Source organism: Nannospalax galili, unplaced genomic scaffold (assembly GCF_000622305.1).
Source record: "Nannospalax galili isolate Female #2095 unplaced genomic scaffold, S.galili_v1.0 scaffold1353, whole genome shotgun sequence".
Lineage (NCBI taxonomy): Eukaryota > Metazoa > Chordata > Mammalia > Rodentia > Spalacidae > Nannospalax > Nannospalax galili.
Genome location: NW_008333501.1, coordinates 783946 through 799164, shown reverse-complemented (window position 1 = coordinate 799164; position 15219 = coordinate 783946). Strand labels below are relative to the sequence as shown.

Below are 15219 nucleotides of genomic sequence, written 5' to 3'. Positions count from 1 at the left end.
GGCTAAGAAGCCCCAAATACCAAGGGACTGAGACAACTCTCCAGAGCTGCTCCATCCTCCAGGCAAAGCCAGACCAGGGCTGTGGGCCACCAGGATACGTGTGGGTGGCGTGAGATTACACAGATACACACTCCAATACACGTCTCCTCAGGCCCCAGACATGACCTGTCTTCCCCAGGCACAGAGCCAAGTTAAGGTGCAGAGAAGCTGCTGGAGGTTCCTGAGAACCCATGGGAACCCAGGCCTGGGAAACACTACCTTGGGGGATCTAATTAGGCTACTTCCTGGGCAACAGGGGCCAGGGATGGAAGTGGACAATGGGCAGCATCAAACACAAGGGTTCAACCCACCCAGGACCCTCATTCAGCTCTGGGAACAGCTGAGCAAGGGAAAGCAGGACCACAGCTGTGAGCAAAGACTGTTGGAGAGGGACCAGGAACCTAGCACCAGCAGCCACCTGCCTCAGTGCCAGTTCCAAAGCCAGATCCAGACATACCCCACAAGGAGAGGATTCGAGCCCCTCTGCAGAATCACTGCTTCCAGCTCCTGCATCAGCTGGCACCTGGGAACCCATTTGTCATGGCTCTGTCCAAAGACCCTGCAGCTGGGCAAGTGAGATGGTACAGAGGGTAAGAACATTTGCTGCGCAAGCAGGAGGGCCTGAGTTCAAGTCTCCAGAATACACATAAAAAAGCTGAGTGTGGTCGTGCATACTCCTGTAAACCCAACACTGGGGCAGGGAACAGAGGCGGGTGGATCTCTAGGGTTTCCTGGTTGCCGGCCTTGCTGAAAAACTGAGAGCTCCAGGCTTGGTAAGAGACCCTGTCTCAAGGGACTAAGGCGGAAGGTAATAGCACAAGATACCCAGCATCCTCCTCTGGCCTCTGCACGTGTGCATGGGCACCCACTACATACAAGTTCATTTAAAAAACCATACACCATGAAAACTCCATTTAATTCTAGGGATATAAGGATGCTTTCCTATGCACAACAGAAAAAATGGGATACAGTGACGGGGGGAGAGGAAGAAAACAGGAGTGTCCTTGGACTTGCTGACTGCCAGCCTAGCTCCAGGTTCATTCATTAAGAGACCCTTTCTCAATGGAAGAAGGTAGACAGAGAACGGCAGAGCAGGACACCCAACATTTTCTTCTGGCTTCCCTGTGAGTGCATGTAGTGGCACAGGCAACAACATGCACGCATACACATACACCACACACACACACACACACACACACACACACACACCCTGCAGCCTTGATTTGCACACCTCAGTGAAGAGAGGCTCACCACCCCTCAAGAAGTCTCTCCCACCCCTGTGCTCACTGCTGACCTAGGGTGCACCAAGCCCCAGCCTCCCTGAACTCCTCCACTCCTGCTTTGCTGATCCTGTCTGAACTCCAAAGCTACTTGGGGGAATTAGGGCTCTTTCCTTCAGGGACTACAGCCCCTAAACTGAAGGGGTTCACTTTTCCAGCACCTGCTGGCAAGCAGCCTCATTTTAAAAAGCAGATGACCCTGCCATGGTCCAGATGACCCTACCACGGTCCAGATGACCCTTCCATGGGAGCAGCTGAGTAACTCTTAGCCATCTGGCTCAGGGGTCTCATGACCTGGATGTGGCTGGAGAGTTTAGTCCCTTTTAAGCTCAGTTACAAAATCATTATAGTGAGAGACTTTTCAGGCATTTGCTACCCCAGGGAAAGAACTGAGGCCAGAGCATGGAGCTGCTACAGGAAAGAGCCCCTAGCCCTGAGAATGAAGCCGCCGGGACACACTCAGGAGACACAGGCCCTTGAATCCAGCTGAAGCTCAGTGACTCTAGCCTACTGCAACCACATGAGATTCTGGATGCTCCTTTCAGCTTAAGTCACCTAGAGTTTCTATCACTTGCAACAAAGAACTCCTAGGACCATGTCAAGCTTCCTGACCCCTTGTGTCACAGCCAAGAAGTACACACGGCCCCTGTGTAGGTATAGAATGAAAGGGTTTCTGCAGCACAGAATAAGAGCGAGCCTTGCAGATACAGTCCAGCTTCAACCGCTCTGGAAGGCCTCTCAGGAAGGGAGCTGGGCCAGGGAGGGGGCACCCCCCATATTCTCATTCCATTCATTCCTGTCACCACAATCCAGGCTCCACAGCCCAGACCTAGCTAGGCCCCAGAAGACCTGGGGCAGTGAGGAAGCAGGAGACCCAGGGCTGCAGTAGTCGAGAGCAGTGGGGAAGCCCACATCCTCTCTAGTGGCCTTCAGAAAGCCCCTTGGAGGAGCACAAGAGGGCCCAGAGGTATGCTCCGCAAAGGAACACCAGCAAGCAACCTGGAGTGCTCTGGGCTCCCAGCAGGTCTTGAAATTCAGCTATAAATGAAAATCAGAGCCCTCCTGTATGGTACCGGGTCCTTAACTCTGTATTTCCATGTATAGGCTGACTGTTCCAGTCTCCTAGATTTGAGAAATGAGGCATAGAGAGGCTCAGTCATTGCCCATGGTCACACATCTAGGAAAACAGAGAGCTATGACTTGAACATAAACTATCCAGAGCCCACCCCTCTCCTACCTGTCACCCTCACAGTACTACCATCCAAAAATTCCATAATATCTCAAAATGGCAACCCCTTTATTTATCCTTCCCCTACAAGGCCAAAACACTGCACAGCCAGAACACAGATGCAACAGTGAAAAATGGTGGAGGTTAAGTGAGGCCATCAGGCACTTTCTTCTGCCCTACAGGGACAGGGACAGGAACAAGGCCTGGCAGCAGGATCCAGGAGGGCTGCCCCCTTCAAGAAACCCTCTGAGCCAAACCTCCTTCTCCCTTCCTATATCCCAGGCAGGGATGGGGCCTTTTCAAAAGTCCTGACCAGTTCCCCAGTAGGACAGTGACAGGAGGCAAGAAGCTGAAACCACACAGGGCCAGAAAGGGACTGTGCCCTCGGAGCTGCTCAGGAGACCCTCACACACACACCCCATGGAACTGGTAGCAGCTTGTAGACCACCCACTGCCACAAATGAGGCAGGTGCCCACTTCCTTACCCAGATAGAACCAGCAGGAACCGAGTACAGCTTCCTCAGCAAGTATGGAGCTGCAGAGGGCCTAGGGCCTGAGTGGCCTCAGAAAAGGGAAGTGGGGCCCTTGAGGCATGAGAGGCCCTCTGCAGGCCTGTGGGGAGGACAGGCCTCAGTAGGCCCTGGGCTTGCCCTGCCCTTGTAATCTGCTATTGCTGTCACCTATACAACATGCCCTGTTCCCAAGCCTCAGTGAGGGTCACTGGGAAGCATCACCATCCCCAGCAGACCCCTGTTTGCTGAAAAGGTCTTTGACCAAGTCAATTTCTTCAGGAAACGCTGAGCTTTGAGGTACCAGAAGCTGTGGGAGTACCCAAGAAAACCCCAGGACTAAGTGATCCCACCTTACTGGCCTCTCCCTGTGTGCCTCCCTCCCCTGCCTGGCCCTGGCCCCAGAGCACTGTGGGTCATGGCCTCCACATTGCCCTCCCAGGCCCAGCTCAGCATCAGCTAGTCAGACCCTAGTACCAGCCTCCCACGGGGTCCTCCTAGGATTTGCTTGTCTGTCTGTCATTCTATACAGCTGGTCCCAGTGCTTGTGAAATAACAGCAAAGGCAGGCTTACAGCAGTGCAGGATAAGGACTCGGGTCCATGAGTGACCAGGGAAAGCAAAGAAGGTTCCTGAAGTTTCTCCAGAAGAATGAGAGCAGGAACTGCCCTCAGTGGAGTGGAAGAGCCAATGCCTGCTGTACCACACGGCTCCATCTAGCTCTTTGCTGACCAATGTAAGGTTTGGAGGAATGCTGTTCGTACTCTGCAAGGACCCTGGTGTCTCACTAGATAGGCAAGGGGTCTGCAAACTCATACAGTTGGCTGAGCCAAACTTTCAGGGACAAGGGGGCATGTGAACTCAGAGCTAATGCCTAGCCCAGATGGAGGAAGTCCTTCAGGACCAGAGCCCAGGAGTGAGGCCCAACCCAGAGGAGCAAGACCATCTCCTGAGGCCAGCCTGTGAAGCCTGTGAGGTCCTCGAAGGCCAGTTAGCAATCATTGGAAGTCCTCAGTGCCGTGAGTACATCAGCTGGATTCCATCCACACCTCACCAGATCTCCCAGGCTTTACCTAGCCCCAGGGACCACAGGCCCAGTCCAGAGCCTGATGTGCCAGTTACCAACCTGCTCTGTCACCTTGGGCAAAGCTCTAGCCTGAGTTGGACCTCAGTCTCCCCTCTTGCAAAAGAGCAGTGTGTCAGGCCTCTGTGGCTCAGCTCTGAGATGGGTTTGGGGTGGAAGCACTCAGTGAAGAGTCTGAAGGCTGTGGACAACCAGGGGCAGGCTGGCTCGTCACCTGGGTGTAGAGGGCTAACTCTAGGCTGAGAGACAGTTCTTCAGCTCTGCATTCTTCCATTGCTAGGCAAGAAGTTCTCCCCAGTTCTGTTTTTATTTTGTTTTATTCTTTGTGTTGTTTGTTTGTGACAGGGCCTTGCTATGTAACTAACCCAGACTGGCCTCAAACTCTACATCCTCCTGCCTAGGCCTCAGGAGTGCTGAGTGCTGTGATCAAGGAATGTGCCAGGACAGCCTCCCTGTTAAAATACTAATATAACAGATCAGTCCTCCACTCTAGTAAGGGCTGGTGGAGCCTGCCCAGGACTTGGCTATTCCTTCTTTCCTTCCTTTCTTCCTTCCTCCCTCCCTCCTTCCTCCTCCTTCCTTCCTTCCTTCCTCCTTCCTTTCTTCCTTCTTCCTTCCTTCCTTCCTTCCTTCCTCCTTCCTTCCTCCTCCATCCTTCCTTCCTCCTTCCTTCCTTCCTCATCCTTCCTTCCTTCTTCCTTCCTCCTCCTCCTCCTTCCTTCCTTCCTCCTTCCTTCCTTCCTTCCTTCCTTCCTCCTCCTTCCATCCTTCCTTCCTTCCTTCCCTCCTTCCTCCCTCCCTCCCTTCCTTCATCCCTCAGCATGCCTTCCCTCAGAGGAAGAGCAACAAGATCTGTATGCCAGACACCTGGCCAGAGCCAGCACAAGATGTCCCAGAACAAGCACCAGAGGGCAGAGGCCTCAGGTCCCCCACCACATCTGCTAGGGGCTGCACATAGTGGGAGCCAGGCAACGTGCTTTGTCCCCTTTGCCCACACCAGTTTGTTTCTTTAAAATTGTTTTGCATTTATTTATTCTTTTTTTTTGGTCTTTTTGAGACAGGGTCCCCCTGTAGCCCCAGCTGTCCTGGAACTCACTATGTAGACCAGGCTGGCCTTGAACTCACAGAGATCCGCTTGCCTCTGCCTCTTGTGTGCTGGGATTAAAGGCATGCGCCACCACACCCGGCCTTATTTATTCATTTTATTTGTGTATGGTGTGTGTGTGTGTGTGTGTGTGTGTGTGTGTGTGTACACTGGAGCTCAGGGGACAGCTTGTGGGAGGTGGTTCTCTCCTACCATTCATTCCACCACTTCCTGATCATCAGTCTTGGTGACAAGTACCTTTACCCACTGAACTATCACACTGGCCCTGTCCCCACCTTGTGCTCCAAATTCCACCATTCGTGGGTCATTTCTTTAATGTTGTCCTCGCTAGCTCCCCACAGCCTTCAGAATGGAAACACTTTTATGCCCACGCAGAACTGATTTCTGATCCCCTTTCCCTTGATAAGAAAGAACAGAAAGGGGAAGTCTAACTGGCCTTCGAGGACCTCACTGGTGCCAGGTCGACCCCAGATAGACATCCAGGAAGCTGCCCGATGGCCTCATACTTTGCTCAAGGCTTCATGCAAACATTGGGCTGCTGCGGAGGGCGCAAGGTGGTCGAAGAGTCGGGTCTCCCTAGTAACTCACAGGGGAGCAAGACAGTGTTTGAGTCTTTACTCCTTTAACGGGGGCAGAGGGCAGAGGGCTGGCCAGGGTCTCAACCAATACAGGATGAATTTCAAAAAGGGCAGGAAAGGGGCTGGAGAGATGGCTCAGTGGTTAAGAACACTGGTTGTTCTTGCAGAAGACCCGGGTTCGAATCTCAGCACCTACATGGCAGCTAACAACTGTCCGTAATTCCAGTTCCACGGGATCTGACAGCCTCTTCTGACCTCCATGGGCATTGCACAACAGGGGTGCACTTACCCACATGCAGGCAATACACACATAAACATAAAATAAAAATAATAAATAATAAAATATTTAAAACAATAAAAATAAAAAATAAAAGGTCAGGAGAACTTGAGAGCAGTCCCAGGTAACAGTTGAGTAACTAAGGCCTTTCTAACCTGACGCAAAAGACTAACAAATTCAAGTATGTAAATAAACAAAATTTACCACATGGTTAAAAAAACTTACAATAATCAAAAGAACATCAGAAAGGGGGAAATATATTTGCAGCTCATATCACCAGGAGCTAATCTCCCTCGCACGTAAAGAACTCCTACAAATAGACCAATTGCCCAGTGGAAGGGAGGACACAAACAGAAAGTCAACTCAAATAGTTTTAAACATTTGGAAAAAGGATGACTTTACCTATAATAGGAAATTCAAGAGCCAGGCACAGTGGTGCACATTTTAATCCCAACACTCAGAAGGCAGAGACAGGTAGGCCTCTGTGAGATAGAGACTACCCTGGTCTACATAGACCCAAGGCAGCTGGGGCTACAGCGAGACTCTGTCTCAAAAAAAAAACAAACAAACAAAAAAAGAAACAAAAAGAAAAACATGCAAACGAAAACTACAATAAAAAACAATTTTACCTGTCTGGTCAGCAAAGATGAGCACACTTCATAAGGCACCAGCACACACGTTCACCCCTGGTAGACTACGAGTGAACAGGACCTCTGAGGGAGACGGGGAGCTACTCCAATAAGATCAGGCAAAGACCCTTGCATGTATATAGTCATACACACACACACACACACACACACACACACGAGATTCCTTGTCACATTGTTTTAACTGAGAAGCATGTCTACAAGTCAGAGCTGGTGAAACCAATTACAGTGCAATACATCCTTACAGTAGACGATCTGCAGCACACTGTCCACAGTGTGCACAGGTTCCAGGACAGCCTGTGAAAGCTCCACGGGGCCAACGTCATGCCTAGGAGATACAGATTGAACCAGACACAGAAAAAATAAATTCACTCTGGTCCCAGTGACTAAGTGTCATGTTTAATTTCTATTTGTATTGTCATATTGAGTGTGCAATTAAAGTCTTAATAGAAAAAAAATGACTCCAGGATCTATCAGATCTAGTTGCATGACTGCTCTGTGCCTAGGAGATACAGATTGAACCAGACACAGAAAAAATAAATTCACTCTGGTCCCAGTGACTAAGTGTCATGTTTAATTTCTATTTGTATTGTCATATTGAGTGTGCAATTAAAGTCTTAATAGAAAAAAAAATGACTCCAGGATCTATCAGATCTAGTTGCATGACTGCTCTGTGCCTCTCTTTTGGAAAACGGAGAGAAAAGTTGTCTTACCACAGGACTTTGAGAAGGTTCTGTGGGGTCATATAGGCACAATGCCGAGCCAGCATCTGGCACAAAGCACTTACAACTAGGTGGTCCTATTGCCGCACCAGCATAAAGGGCCAGGTGTGTGGAAGAACGTGAGTGAACTGGGAAGCGTTACACTCCCTGTCCCCCAGTACTGTCTGAAGCCCGCAGCACTAACTGGCCTGGCCTCTGGGGAGGACAGAACAGAAATTACCTGCTCAGGCTGGCTTTCACGGTCCCAAGCAATAACACAGCAGTAACACCTGGGGTCCTGCCTGGAGGAAGTAGCCATGAGTCAGGGGATGAGGAGGCTGGTACAAGCAGGAGGAGCTGGCAGGTGACATCCCAGACAGCACTGTATGATGCCCCAAGCCCCTTAGGCCTGCTGGCAGACAAGATGTGCCCTGTAGTCTCTGTACATCACCAAGAGACAAAGTCGTCTACCCTCCTCAGAACTCCTAGTATAGTGACCAGGCTGGCTCCCCAGGAACCACTGATAGCCTTGGCACTCACCTCTGGGGTCCTAACTTGGTCATCAAAAGCTCACTGGCCAGGAAGCAATCACCTGAGATTTGAACTCAGGCCTGCTCCACTCTAAAACTAGGCTCTTTCTCTTTCTCTCTTTTTTTTTTAAGGTTTTATTTATTTCTATTTTATGTGTATGAATGCTTGCCTGAATATATGTATGTACAGCACATGAGTGCGTAGTGCCCGTGGAGGCCAGAAGAAAGCAATGAGCCCTTGGAACTGGAGTTACAAATGGTTGTGAGCTGCCATGTGGGTACTGGGAACCGAACCTGGTCCTCTCCAAGAGCAACAAGTGCTCTTTTGTGGAGCCATCTCTATGGCCTCTAGGCTCATTCTTAACCTTTCATCTGCATTTCCTGAGGCACACTTTTTGGAGCAGGATGGCCAAGGAAAGCTACACTCACGTCCACAGTGGCACTGATCACAGGCTTGGGTCTCCTCTCCCCTTTTAAAGACCCTGTACCAGCTGGGGCTACAGGAAATCCTGTCTCAAAAAAGACCAACTAATAATTAATTAATTAATTAATTATTTAAAGACCCTGTACATATGAGCAAGTCAGAGCTGGCAGGAGAACAGCCTGCCTGCATTAAACAACTCAGCTTTTTCCCAGTTTTTTTGGTTGAAGAACTTTTCTCCTAATGAGCTTCCTTTAGGGAATGCTGATTTTGGAGTCTCCAGGACCCGCCTTGGAGGCCCTTCCCCCAGAAAGTTTCCCCAGGCCGTGGTAGCTCCCCATTTCTGGCAGCTGGGAAGCTCCTTAAAGCTGCCCCCCACCTGCTCCTGTGCCTGGGTCAGACAGGGTGGGAGGACCTGTCAATGTACCAACTTGTGGGCCCAGGGACCAGCCTGACCTCGCCCACCTGGGTGGAGATAGGGAGGAGAGCCCAAGGCACAGGCCTGTCCTCTGCAGCTCTCATGGACTCGGCTGCTGTCCACAGGCAGTTTCCAGGTGGGGAGAGCAAGCAGGAAGACAGTTCTCAGTGCTGACCAGGCCAGATGTGGCCCATCTACCTCAGGTCCACACATACTATGAGCCAGACAATACAGAGGACAGAGCTCAACGCACAGTGCAGCTCTGCCTCTTCCTAGCTCAGTGACCAGGACAATTCCTTACCCACTCCAGACCTGATTACTCCATGGTGTCTGTCCCACTGGACCACCAGAGGTATGTCAGGCAGCAGTGAGCAGCTTTCCCCACCAGAACCCAGCAGCCACCCGAGGCGCCCAGTGAGGCCCCTGCCCCAACAGCAAAACTGAGGCTACCACATGGCCCAGAGGCCCCAATACAGCCTAACATGACACCAACCACGGAAGGACTACCCTAGTCCAAGGTCTTAAGAGCCTCTCTCCCTTGGCTTCTTGAGACCCTCCATCAAGGCCAAGGGGACCTGTAAGTAAGCGGGGCAGGGGGAGCAGGCCGAGAGCCGGAAGAGCTTATCTTTAGGGGAAGCAGCCCCTCCATCCCCAAACCACAGCCTGACTTCCGGAGCCACACCCTCACCCAGGCTCAGAGGCCCTCCCCACAGCTTTCCAGAGCTGGAGCCCCCTCCTCTGTCCTTCAGCCCTTTCCCAAACTCCAGCCTTCCAGAGCTAGGCTGAAGATTGAGCACTAAAGACTCAGACGGATCCTCCATCCCAGCAGCCCCTGATCCCCTAAACCCAGACCTCCCCTGAGAGTAGTCTTTCTGGGTCTTTGCACCTGACCAGAACCCCCAAGAACACCAAGCCCATCCCTTGCTTACCCCTGGCCCAAACTTCCTTGCCAACTTCCCAGCCTTCTCCCTGGCTGTGGGGTTTGACTGCTTTCACTTCCCCAAATAAGCCCCACCCTTTCATATCCGGGCCCCGGGTGGCCTAAAAACACTACCCATAGCCCATCTCCTAACACCTCAGCCTGGCCAACTCCTACCACTGCGCTGAGCCATCTCCTCTAGGAAGGCCAAGTCCTTTCCATCTGGCCTCAGTGCCATCTTGTCTTCCCCAGAGCTGTCCTAGCCTGTCGCTGCCTGGCTGTGTGGTGCCTCCCCAGAGGTTGTGCCATTGGGCACATACTGCTCCACCTCTTACATAGCAGACATGCAAACTCTCCTCCACACTGCAATATGACCAGCACTCAATTGGCTGTGTAAGCAGGCCCAGGTATGGCCTTCCATTTGATCTCTGGAGACTCAGTTCCCACCTGACTGATGAAGATAAGCCCCCTGTCCCTCCATGGTCCTGGCCATAAAGCCACCTTATAAATCTACCAATGTTGAAAACAGGAAGGAGCCCACCCAGCCCACGGAAGCAGTCTGGACTTCCAGGTTCATCCTCCAACTGTTCTCTGGACTCCCAGCTACACTAGGCTCAGAGCAAGATGCTGAAGCCACAAGAAAGGAGACAGTACAGGGTTCTTATGCGTCCTGTACTGGGAGAGAGGAGCCATGTAATGAACTTGCTAAACCAGGGAAGGAGATAGCAGGGTGGGCCAGGTGCAGCCTGTGGAAAACAGCCATGCCTAGAAGTAGAGAGTACAGGCTCTGAGCCCAAAAGCAAAGTGTGCATCCAGCTTTATCTGTGAGGAACTGGGTGACCTTAGGCACGTTCACTAACCCCTCTGGGCTTCTGGCACAAAGAATGAACTGGTAATGGTACCCAACCGTCAGGGGCCTCCCACAAAGGATAGTACACAAGTCGGGGCTGTGACCACGTAGGGTCATGTCAGCCTAAGGAACCTTGAGGTAGAAGGACCAGGAACATACTTCCCAGGGTTCTCCATCTCACTGCTCGACAGCCCCCCAAGGTAGCTCTTCTCCCTAACTCCCCTTCTAGGCCTAAGAAAGGAATACATAAGTGCTGGCTCTGACCTTAGACAACCCCCTCACACACACTGTCACATACCTTCCCAAAGGCTGAGTAATAGCTCCAGGGAGTCTGGGTGTTTCAAAATATGCCAACTCCCATCAGGGCCCATTAGAGCAGCACTTCAGCCCACTTCAAAGGGCTCCTCCTTGCTAGTCAAATGGGGCCCTGGAGATTTGTGTGGGAGGCAGGGACAGGAAAGCCCTTCCCAGCCCCTTGCAATTGTAGGGAAGCCAGCCTCCCTACTGCAGGGGCAGGGAGGCTGAGGCCAGGAGGAGGAGGCAATGGTTTCTAGAGAATGGCAATGGGGCAGACAAGCCCACCATGGGCCCCAAGTCCACATTCCTCCTGCTGAGTGAGAGACCAGGAGATACGTCCATGAATGATGCTGTGCCTTCCACAGCACCAACAAGACAAACTCATACTGATCTGGAGGCTATAGAGCCTACCAGGCCTCAGTCACCTCACATGTGCTGCAGAATCCTGGGCCTGCTCACCTAGTCAGAGGCACTGATGTAAGTCAGCTGAGCCTGGGGCACAAGGCTAAGTCACTTACAAGTTGGGTGGCAGGGCCCGGGCCCTTGAAGACAGGTGCTGCAAGGGCCAGTAAGAGTCAAGGCTTAGGGCTCAAAAAGTCATCACTGGCACCATGTGCTGCATACCTTCCCTCCCCTTGGGAGCTCCATGCTCCTGAGAGCCCAGCCTGCCATTATACAAAAGGGGTGTGAGCACCTTCCCAGAGCCAGGCCTGTGTCCCAGAGCCATGGCCTGTTACCTGCACCTAGGTCCTGATGCCCAGGGAGGAAGCAAAGGGAGGTGGCCCTGGGGTCTGGAAGCACAGCTGAGAATGGGGCATTGCACTAGTGAACTCACTGAGGACCCCCTTCCTCCCAAAGTCAGGGAATTCCTTCCAGTGGCCAGCCATGTGGAGAGGGACAGGGACAGGCACAGAGGCAGAAGAGGAGGACATAATAAAGGAAGGCACTCCAGCGACCACAGGAACCTACAACAGCAAAAGCAGGTTGGCCACAGAACCGAGGGCCAGGAAGAAGACCGCCACAGGGATGAGCTCAAGGCAGACACGTTAGCTCCTTTCTTTCTGGACCCCAGGACTCCTGCCAGGCATCCTGATGCCAGCTAAGAGCAAGACAGAAATAGGAAGGCTGGTGGGCAGAGGGGCTCCACAGGCAAAGCACAGGAGAGAGCACACCAGTCTTGGGAGCAAGTCGGAAGTCTGGCCCAGAGTGACGAGTAGACAGGGATGGTGCTGGACAGGGAAGACAGGCCAAGCCTGAAGGCCTAGGAGGCGGAAGGGGTTCTTGAGTGACCTTTGAAGAAGAGAAACTGTCCTTACACAGCTTGAGGTCCTAGAATCACTGGCTTCATCCTGGGTCCAGGCTGGCTGCCCCAGCCCTGTGCTGATCACAGGGATCGCTCAGCTTTGTCTCACCAGCATAGCACCTGGCCACACTACATGTAGCCTGCCAGGACAGCAGGTAGCAAAGCAGTAAGAGAGCCCGGTCCTAGGTGTCCCTGGAGAAAGGCCAGCCACAGGAACAGAGCTCAGGACCAGGCCGCTTGCCACACCACCTACTACCTAGTCTCTTTGGCAAGGCTTCTCAGAGAAAACAGAGAACACTGGATCCTTCAGCCAGGCTGGTCTGAGCCAGGGCTGGTGACACCCAGCCATGACACAGTGTTGAAACTTGTGAGCAGCAGCAGGTCTAGCCAAAGCCTATGGCCAGATAAAGGTGTTGTGCCACCCTCCTAGACAGGACAGAAGGCTATTTACTGGGCAGAAGTGGCTGTAGGATACTCTGCCCCTAGGCTGCAGAGGTTCTGTTGGTCCACAACCTCTCAGACAACATGCATCTGACCCTCCTATTTACCTTCCTGGTACTGTCAGCCCCATTTTACAGATGAGAAAACAGAGGAACAGAGGAAGAAAGTGGTTAACACAAGAGACACAGGCTATCCTCTGGCCCTACCTATCCTCAACTCCCCCAGAAGTATTCCCATCTTCTATCCAAGGCAGAAGAGAGCCCTATAACCTGATGATGACCATCACTTCTGCCTGAGTGCATCCCATGGTTGTAAGGATTAAACAAAGTGGCACACTCTGCCCTGGCACAGAGACGGCACACCTGGAACCCGGAGCCCCAGGAGAACCCAGGACTCAAGGCATGCTGCAAGATTGGTGTCAGACACCTCGGATTTCCAGTCACCCTCATCATTTCAGCCTCTCCAAGACAAGGCTGTGTCAGTATCTTTCTACAGGTTTGTTTATTTTTTTCCAAAATTCATTCAAACATTAAATACTTAAATTTTAAACATGTTTATTCACACATAGGCTGAAACCTGAGGAACAACCATTCATGCTCTGGGATCCACTGGTCTAGCCCATCCTCCACATCATCTGCTTGCACCAACTGAGAGTTGGTGACAGCCCAGCCTTCTTGGCAGAGCCGGTCCATACATTATGGCCTCCTGTCCAGGCCTTTGAGACCGGGCCCAGCCAGCCCCACATCCAGAGACTGTGCCATCCTCTCCCAGAGACTGGCCAGGGAGGACAACCCCAGTCCCAACTCCGCCGACCTCTGTATCTGAGTGATGAATAGGGATAAAGCACCTGCTCCACCCCATACCCGTGTGCATGGGACCCCCTCCAGGTGGCCCACCTTGGCCCTGAGGCCTTGGGTTGAGAGGGCAGAAGGAAAAAGGAACTGTCCCCTTTTCCCGAGACATCTTGGTTTTCTCTTAGGTGTCTACCATTTTCAGAATTTAAAATGTTTTTCTTATTTGTAATGCTGGGTATGAAACCCAGAGCCTTGTGTGGTAGGCGAGCACTCTACCACTGAGCTAAACTCCAGCCCCCACTTTCATAAGTTTTCGTTTTATTTAATAAGTTCCTTTGCTAGGTTTTACTTTCTGTGAGAAAAGTAAAGTGTACTTGTAAATGTTAAATCATAACCTTGAAAGAAACGCGGGCTGAGAGTCTGTGGTTCCCAGAATTCTAGGTGGATAGGGTCAAATGAACATTGTGGTCGCCAGCAAATGTTTTCCCAGGCTGGGGGAAGCGGGTGATAAGCCCTCTGAGCTCCCCAGTAGGGAGCCGCCCTCACAGCTGGCTGCTCAGGAGGCTGGGGAGCCTCCTCTTCCCACCAGCTTGCCCAGCCCACCAGCAGCCAAGCCCAACCTCGCCTTCCTCCCACCCACCTGGGGCCTAGGGCCTGTCCTGCTGTCCCCTCAGGCCCAGACCAAGGGACAGGCGCCACCCCATGCCCACATCACACTTTACCTGACTCTTCAGGGACACTGAAGCTGCCCAGCCACGCTCTGTGCTTGCCGGGAGGTGGCCACTGGGCCCCTGCTAGCCTTGCTGGGATGGCATCCAGTCTCACACATGGGAAGGCTCTCTCCTCCAGCTACCTAATGAAAGTGAGTCACATCTGGGACCCACCACTTCCTGTTCGCTGCAGTGGTGGTGGCAGAAAGGCTAACCCTGGGCCCTCAGCTCCGCTCAACTCGGACTGGCTGCCATGGGGGTGTGCGGGGGGCCCCTCTCCCAGCCTGCGAGCCCGCCACGGGAGTGGGGGAGCGGCCAGCCCAGGCTCCCAGCTCCGATGACTTCATGGAAATTTGAAGCTCAAAGCTGGAACAATTTTGAAAAAAAATAAAAAATAAAACAAGAACTGAAAAACTCCATTAGAAGCCCCAAGATGACTGCTCAAACAAGGAAAGAGATGCATCCTTACTGAGCAATTAGCCCAGACAGCTTGGCACAAGCCTCGGCTGAGCCACTCCCACACAGGCCCCTTCCTCCCTGGACTCATTCCATCCTGTAGTGAGGTAGCCCGGGCATTGTCTAAGAGGTCACAGATCTTTCTGCATTTCACATCTGCTCCCAGAGGGGATGAGGGTGAGTGAGGCTGTTGTTCAGCCTTGGAGCTCTAACTCCAAACAGGAGAGCCCTTGAAGACCCCAGCAATAGGCATTGTCATCATGAACTCAGGACTCAAAACACCGGGTACCTCTCTATCATGTCAGGCCTCAGTTTCCTCTTGGGATCATGGGGACATAGATGTCTGCCATGAGCTGAAAAGCATTAAGCAGGAGACCCTCGGACAGAGAGGGAGGCCCGGCATTTGGCTCTTGGGCAGCCTTTCTTGGCATGTGACTTGAGGTACTTGAGATTATTTTTTCCTTTTTCTCTAGATTACCCTACTTTCTAATGAACTTCTCAAAGCAAAGCATGTCTCCCCCTCCCACAGAGGGGGATATTCCTGGTCTGGCCCCCAGTCCCTACCCTTTTCCCTTGTGGGCTGTCTTCCCACAGGCAACCGTATTGCTGAGAACTGTCTCTTGTGCTCAGCAC

The 15219-nt window shown here is 52.2% G+C and overlaps 1 protein-coding gene across 1 annotated transcript in view; it reads right to left on the bottom strand.

The window, feature by feature from the left end:
- The window catches only part of Adcy7 (adenylate cyclase 7), a 41050-nt gene extending 26183 nt beyond the window's left edge, over window positions 1–14867 (bottom strand). Inside the window, exon 1 of the mRNA XM_029561210.1 lies at window positions 14143–14867. The gene's annotated coding sequence lies outside the window, so the exon portion shown is untranslated. The remainder of the gene's footprint in view (window positions 1–14142) is intronic.
- Window positions 14868–15219: the final 352 nt, after the last annotated feature.